General features: G+C 50.6%; 1 long non-coding RNA gene across 2 annotated transcripts in view; it reads right to left on the bottom strand.

Annotated features, from left to right (window-relative positions):
• LOC147015177 (uncharacterized) overlaps window positions 1-6,500 on the bottom strand; it is a 177,247-nt gene that overhangs the window by 157,867 nt on the left and 12,880 nt on the right. The window contains exon 1 of one of the 2 annotated variants that reach the window (XR_015050229.1): window positions 1,760-1,876. The exons of the other annotated variant lie outside the window; for it this stretch is intronic. This is a non-coding gene — a long non-coding RNA (uncharacterized LOC147015177). Of the gene's footprint in view, window positions 1-1,759; window positions 1,877-6,500 lie in introns of those variants that run through there. 2 annotated transcript variants of the gene reach the window in all.

Genomic DNA, 6,500 nt, shown 5'->3' with positions numbered 1-6,500 from the left:
CGCTTCCGAACGCCATCCTCCATGGATCACGCAACGATGGTTTCCGCGTCGGAAACCGTCCCAGAATGTCAAACAAAGGCGCCAAGGAAAGAACTACGACGACGCGCGGGTTTTGCCGCATTTTTTCTCCGAGGCTGGTGTGAAGGGAAGGGGGCAGGGCAGCTCGCTTCCGATTGGTGGATGCACGGCGTGAGGCGGTGGAGTGAGGGGACACCCCTTTCAAGAAGAGTCTCGAAGGAAGGTGGAGCTGAAAGAAGGGTGGGGCGAATGGCGGAGCCCCGCGCTAAAAAGGGCAGACCGCACGCGAGGCTCACTCTCTTCTTGGTTCATGCTCGCCCCTGTCTCATGGTGGTCCAGTTTTTCTTCTTCTTCCTCGCTTGGTTCCTGCGCTCCTGGTCCTGTGAGCGGCCTGTTGGTGGGAAAGGCGGATGGAAGGCGCAGCAGTGCCGGCTGTGTGGTGGACCTGCGATTCCAGACGAGGAGTGCCGAAGAGAGCTTGCAGGCCACATGGGAGGCTGTTCTCGAAGAAATTCGGAACCAGGCGTGACCACGCTGACGGTCGTGGGAGCGGGACATTGAGACTCGCCGACCACCGCGGCACCTTGAGGGTGCAGGTTACCGGCCACGGTCTCGCGGGACCCGGTCGGTCCTCCAGGTCCCACGTTATAAAGGTCCCCAGACCCCATCTACCTCCCCGACTATGGGGAGGTCTTTCCTTTTGTTTTTGCATGCATGCTGTGGCGCCGTGTCCTGTTAAGTAACGACTGTATAAGTGACTGTAGATAATAATCATATTCGGGTGTATTGCTTTTGCTTCTTGCCTGAATATTGCATGACTGCCTTGGCTGTATGTATATACGTGTGCTTGTTAATAAATGTCCTTGTGTGAAATGTATCCCGTTCGTTGCGTCATCTTCCCCCTATTGTAAATGCCATCTTGCATCGTGGAATAATTAGTTGGGTTTTAAACACCCGGTAAGGAGAATCGGATCCGTCGAGGTCGGCGATAATACCCGCTCGGTTATCGCTTTAGAACGGAACGGACCGCTTAAGCGGTTCGTGTCCCAAGCCGACCTGCGGCGCGGTGCAGCCCCTCGGTAGGTTACCCGTGCGAGTACTTAGGTATATAGACATTCGGCAATTCACCCTCTCTTGTGCGGATAGAATGAGGACTGGGCTGTGGTGAGGTTAAACCCCCACCCGTGACTGGTTTCTGGCGATAGTTCCAGGAGGGTCACGACTGAATTGTCCGTCCGGTGGGCGGCGCGGCTGCTATTAGTGGAAAGCGGCCGATCGCACGCCAACGGTAGCGAATTCGTAACAATACATACATATATGTATATATATATATATATATATATATATAGATATATATATATATATATATATGTACAGTCATGCGCCGCTTAACGACGTTCCGAGCAACAACGGATCGCATATACGACGGATCTGCCAGCTGTGAAAAAAAAATAAAAAAATGAAAAAAAAAATGTAGCTGAAAAATTTCTATCGCCGAGCGATGGTGCCGACGTTGCGCTGCCAGTCGTATAAAAATAGCACGTACAATTATGTACGCTGTACAGTACATAATACTTCATGATGATAATAAACGACAGTGTGGCCCTGTTATCATGCGATCGTTGAGATCCATAAAATGTCATAGCAAAAAAAAACAGGATCGTGCTAAATCGAGATTCAAGGAAATCGACTTTCAAACTGAACCAATGTTTGCACGTTTACCTTCGAGCAAGTGAATTACCTTTGTATTGAAGAATTCCACGAATAAATCGTTGCTGCAGTCGAAATTAAAACACTAACTTCTTTTTGGTAAAGCTTTTCATGTTGTGAAAACACTCGCACTGTTCCGAAAATATATATAACAATTGACAGCAGTGTGGTGAATTGAAGGCCGTGACGTGTGATCACATGTTGCCCGGCTCGAGCACAGAAGAGATAAAGCTGAGGTTCGGCTCGGTTGCGGGGATTGTCCCAGGGGCATTGTCGTTTTATGTCGGCGGCTCACTTGGTGCTCATTGAATGGTGAGAATACTGATTGATATATAATACTGATTTATTTTGCGGTGATTAGTTGCGCGTGTGTACCTTACTGCTTATGTACTCCTTGCTGCGTCTGTATTTCCTGGTGTGCCCGTAGAAGCGGCTTCAATCAAATGGAATAAAGCCTATACTCTGAAGGTTCTTCTCTCGTCCTCATTTCAATTTATTCCATTTGGTTTTCTCGGCTCTCTCAACCAACAATGGACAAGATCTACAAACCAGAGAGGTTCGACGCAGACCCAAACGCGACTGACTCAGAAATGAAATGGTCGCATTGGTTCCGTTCCTTCTCACACTATCTGACCATCATCGAAGAGGGAGCTGACGAATTGGCCGCCCTCGTGAATCATGTCTCGCCCGGCGTATACAGGCTCTTCTCGGAGTGCGACACTTACGAAGCAGCGATCGACGTGCTGCAGGCGCTCTACGTGAAGCACAAGAACGAGGTATACATACGACATCTTCTCAACACACGCAAGCAAGCAGCCGGGGAGACAATCGATCAGTTCCTGCAAGCTCTGAATCAGCTGGGAAAAGACTGCAGTTTCCGGGCCGTAAGCGCCGAGGAACACCGAAAGGAAGCGACCCGGGAGGCATTTATCCAAGGACTTAGATCAGCCCACATACGGCAACGCTTACTAGAGAAAGCGCAACCCACTCTTGAAAAGGTAGTCGATCAGGCTCGAGCGATGGATACGGCACAGCAGCAATCTGAGTCATTTGGGACACCGATGCTGCTAATGAACGCTGCTACGGTGGGAACTCAAGGAACCCCACTGACACAGACACAGCCAGACACAGGGGATGGAGAAACACCCGAGGAGCCGGATACCCAGGCCACGTCAAACTCCTCAACAACTGCTCCGGTTGGTAAATGTTTCTTTTGTGGGTACAAAAGACACCCCGCCACAAATGCCCTGCCAGAGATGCCACATGCACGAATTGTGACAAGAAAGGGCATTATGCCAGGGTATGTAAATCTACTCTAAGGAGAAATAAACCCACTTCTGCGGCTCTCTACTCGCAAAAGAAACTAACTGCAGCCTCCCCGGGGAATCTATCCAAGGCTATCATCAACGTACGAATTAACGGGCATATGGCTGAGGCACTGATTGATACCGGAAGCTCTGAAAGTTTCGTCAACAGCTCGCTAGTGAAGGGCAGGAAATGGAAAATCCACCCGACAGACAATACGGTATGCATGGCCGCCACATCACTACAGTCCCGTGTACGAGGGTACTGCAATGTTGAATTGGACGTAAAAGGGTACACGCATCGGGATGTAAGGGTACTGGTGCTTCGTGATTTGTGCGCAGACGTAATTCTGGGTCATAATGTCCTCAAGCAGCACACGAGCGTCGAAATACCCTTTGGAGGAAGCAAACCTCGTCTAATTTTAAATGCCTTGACTACCGCAGAGGTAACGTCCCCCCAGCTGTTTGCTAACTTGTCGCCGGCCTGCAAACCGATAGCGATCAAATCGCGGCGATATACCACTGCTGACATGAATTTCATCACTTCAGAAACCAAGCGATTACTGGAAGAAGGAATTATAGAACCGAGCGATTCGCCATGGCGCACACAGGTGTTGGTGACCAGCAGCCAGAACCATAAGAAACGAGTGGTTGTCGATTATTCCCAAACGGTCAATCGCTTCACCCAACTCGACGCCTACCCCCTGCCGCGCATAGACGAGATGGTCGAACGCGTGGCCAATTATAAGATATTCAGCACCATCGACTTGCGAAGCGCCTATCATCAAATTCCCATCTGAGAGGAAGACAAACCTTGCACCGCATTCCAGGCAGGTAGGCGCCTCTTCCAATTCAGGAGGATACCATTCGGCGTCACGAATGGAGTAGCTTGCTTCCAACGGGTTATGGACAACATCATCTCAGATGAAAACCTCAAAGACACTTTTGTTTACGTGGACAATGTCACAGTGTGCGGTAGGGATCAGGGGGAACATGACATGAATCTGGACAGATTCTTGAGCATTGCTAGAAAATATAATCTGACTCTCAACTACGAGAAATGCGTATTCTCGGCAAGGTCAATCACCACCCGAGAAGGGTGACGACGGAGCGACCGCGTTCCACCCGAGAGCGATCGGGGAGTCATCTCGGTGCCCTTCGTGGTGGAGACAGATGCTTCAGATCACGCGATAGCTGCTACGCTTAATCAGTCTGGGCGACCCGTCGCGTTCTTCTCGAGAACTCTCTCTGGAAGCGAGCAGAGACACTCGGCAATAGAGAAGGAGGCGTACCTTCTCGGCTACACGATAGCTGACGGCACGATTAAGCCTGATCCTGAACGATTGCGCCCACTTCGTGAGCTACCCCCACCTCAGGACCTGCAGACAATGCGCCGGGTGATCGGCATGTTCGCTTACTATGCAAGATGGATTCCGCAATACTCCGAGAAAATACATCCCCTAGTGCATTGCAAAAACTTTCCACCAGATGCCGCTGTTGTAACAGCTTTCCACAACCTCAAAGACGATATCAGTAATTCCGTGGTATTATCGATCGATAGCTCGGTGCCCTTCGTGGTGGAGACAGATGCTTCAGATCACGCGATAGCTGCTACGCTTAATCAGTCTGGGCGACCCGTCGCGTTCTTCTCGAGAACTCTCTCTGGAAGCGAGCAGAGACACTCGGCAATAGAGAAGGAGGCGTACGCCATCGTCGAAGCGCTGCGTAAATGGAGACATTATTTACTGGGAAACCACTTCACGCTCGTTACGGACCAACGATCCGTGGCATTCATGTTTGATGGGAAAAATAACGGGAAAATTAAGAATGAAAAAATTATGAGATGGCGGATAGACCTAGCCTGCTATAGTTACGACATTGTTTACCGGCCCGGGAGGGAAAACCCTGCTGCAGACACCTTCTCGCGGGTCTACTGCTCGGCGGCAATCAGTCGGGCTTTGCAAGACCTCCATGTGTCTCTGTGCCACCCGGGGGTAACCAGAATGGCACATTTCATACGCAGACAGAATCTGCCTTATTCTATTGAAGATATTAAACAAATGAATGCTTCATGCCCTGTTTGTGCTGAACTAAAACCCAGATTCTATGGTGCGGCTTCTGGCAGACTGATCAAGGCCACTTCTCCCTTCGAGAGACTAAACATTGACTTCAAAGGGCCCCTGCCGCCCGAGACAGACAACAGATACATATTCACTGTTGTTGATGAGTATTCAAGGTTCCCTTTCGCGTTTCCGTGCTCGGATATGACCTCGGGCACTGTCGTGAAATGTCTGTCTGACCTCTTCGCTATGTTTGGGAAACCTTCGTACATACATTCAGACAGAGGGCCGTGTTTCATGTCGGCCGGGCTAAAACAATTCCTATTAGAGCACGGCATAGCAACTAGTCGAAAGACGGGTTACAACCCACAGGGTAATGGGCAGGTGGAACGGTATAACGGAGTCATTTGGAAAGCCGTAACTCTGGCGTTGAAATCAAGAGGACTGGGCCCCGAGCGGTGGGAGGTTACCCTTCCCGACGCTCTGAATTCCATACGCTCTTTGCTCTGCACGTCCACCAATGCAACTCCTCACGAACGAATGTTTACTCACCAACGACGTTATGTTGACGGCCAATCGGTGCCCAACTGGCTAACCCATCCCGGAACAGTGTTCATGAAACGCCCGGTACGACAAAGCAAGTATGAACCCATGGTGGAAGAGGTTGAACTCATCGATACTAATCCAGAGTATGCTCATGTCAGGCACCCGGATGGCAGGGAGACCACTGTGTCGGTCCGCCATTTGGCTCCCTCAGGCACTCCTCCCGCAGGTACACCACCATCTGGCACACCTCCCTCTGACATCCCCTCCCCAGGTGTTCCCCCCCAGGGACTCCACCCGAGAAGGGTGATGACGGAGCGACCGCGTTCCACCCGAGAGCGATCGGGGAGTCATCTCCGGCACGAGTCGAGGCTCACCAAGAGGATCGGAAGCCTCCCTCAAGTGAAACCGCCATCTACTCCCGGAGAGGCCGACGAATAATACCCCCTCGCCGACTCAATCTGTAAAGGGGATTATCGGCATCCTCGATGCTCATGCTCCTATATGCTCGTTACATAATATATCGATGCTCATTACCATGCTCCTACAACTCAAAATAATCCTCACTGCTTGGCATGTATGCTTCTGTAGTTTAGATAGCTCGCATTGCTTGAAATGTATACTCCTGTAGCGCTGAAGTAATCATGGTGCGTTAGCTGGGCCTCTAGTTACATTTTAAAGACGGGGAGAATGTGGTGAATTGAAGGCCGTGACGTGTGATCACATGTTGCCCGGCTGGAGCACAGAAGAGATAAAGCTGAGGTTCGGCTCGGTCGCGGGGATTGTCCCAGGGGCATTGTCGTTTTATGTCGGCGGCTCACTTGGTGCTCATTGAATGGTGAGAATACTGATTGACATATAATAC

The sequence above is a fragment of the Eptatretus burgeri genome, chromosome 12, assembly GCF_056783735.1.
Source record: "Eptatretus burgeri isolate ZD-2024b chromosome 12, Ebu_testis_v1, whole genome shotgun sequence".
NCBI classification, from domain to species: Eukaryota; Metazoa; Chordata; class Myxini; order Myxiniformes; family Myxinidae; genus Eptatretus; species Eptatretus burgeri.
The sequence above is the reverse complement of the archived record's forward strand: the minus strand, read 5'-3'. Positions and strand labels throughout refer to the sequence as shown.